The sequence below is a fragment of the Belonocnema kinseyi genome, chromosome 9, assembly GCF_010883055.1.
Source record: "Belonocnema kinseyi isolate 2016_QV_RU_SX_M_011 chromosome 9, B_treatae_v1, whole genome shotgun sequence".
In the NCBI taxonomy this organism is placed as follows: Eukaryota; Metazoa; Arthropoda; class Insecta; order Hymenoptera; family Cynipidae; genus Belonocnema; species Belonocnema kinseyi.
In genome coordinates, this window is record NC_046665.1 from 125,518,428 (window position 1) to 125,519,748 (window position 1,321).

Genomic DNA, 1,321 nt, shown 5'->3' on the forward strand with positions numbered 1-1,321 from the left:
ATTTCAAAAAAAGAAGAAAGGGTTTGGAAAGATTTCAAAAATATTTCAAATATTACATAAAAAATGCATACAAATTTCAAAATAATGCAAGAATTTAAAAAATTTTAACAAGCTTACGTCCAGTTTCGAAGATTTCATAAATTTAAAAAATTTAAAACTATTTAAAAAGGATACCATGAATTTGAGAAGATTTAAAAAGAGTTCAGTAATTTCAAACAAAAAATAATTCGCAAATGAAGATTAAAAAAATGTTTAACAAATGTTTCGATTATTCCAGCCGGTTTTGTGTAATATAACAATTTTGTAAAAGGATTTAAGGATTTCAGAAATTTTAAGAATTTGTTGGATTTACAAACATTTTAAAGGTTCGAAAAGATTTCTGATAAATTTCTCAGATAATTCAAAATTCCACAAAGATTTTGAATACTTCAAAACATTAAGAAAATCAGAAAGATATTAAACGATTGTAAAGATTTTAAGTATTTGAAGGATTTTTCAAAGACTTCACAAAGATTAGAAAATATTCGCAAAGATTTCAAAAAGGCGACTTGTGTTTACAACAAATTAGGAATTTTTTATTTATGGTTCTAATTTGTTTAGAAATCAAAAGAATTGATATGCAAGCTCTTATGTATATGCATGATCTTACGTTTGGCGAAATTCTTTGTCCATTGAACCATCCCAAACGAGAAGAGTAGAACCGAGACGTCAAGCGTGTTAGTTGTAGATACCTTGTTGAACGGCGACAGATGTTTCGTACTAACTGCGACTTTGAGGCACGCCCAGGTATGTATAGATCTTTCCAGGGTCAAGATGTCTAATGAAACTTATATCCGGAAGCACGGGGTGCTTCCGAATGCCAAAAATATTCCTGCAAACCCACTTATGTTTTATACAGAACAGTTCGCCAATGAAAAGATATTTTTTGAATTTCTTTGAATGATCTCTTTATCGTACCTTTTGAATAGGGTGGCATGAAAAAGTCACCGCATCTTCGCTTGCAGAAATAACTTATCCTCCATCCTGATGAGCTAGAGTTTTCGACAGTTTTTCTCAAGTTTAACTATTGGCTGTTTTCCCATTTTGAATTTTCTCGCTGTTATTTTTGTTCTATATAATCTATAGTGTTCTAAAAATTCTATTGTTCTATTATTCTATAGTGTATGGGGCGTATAGCTCGTTTTTGTCTTTACTTTTTTCATATCCGTCGCTGTTTGGGTTACAGTTTCCATTTTCGTTTTTTTCCATAGCTACAACAGGGTTTATATCTTAAACTTAGTTTAAACCAACTCTGTTTCACAGCTCTTGATTGCAGTACCAT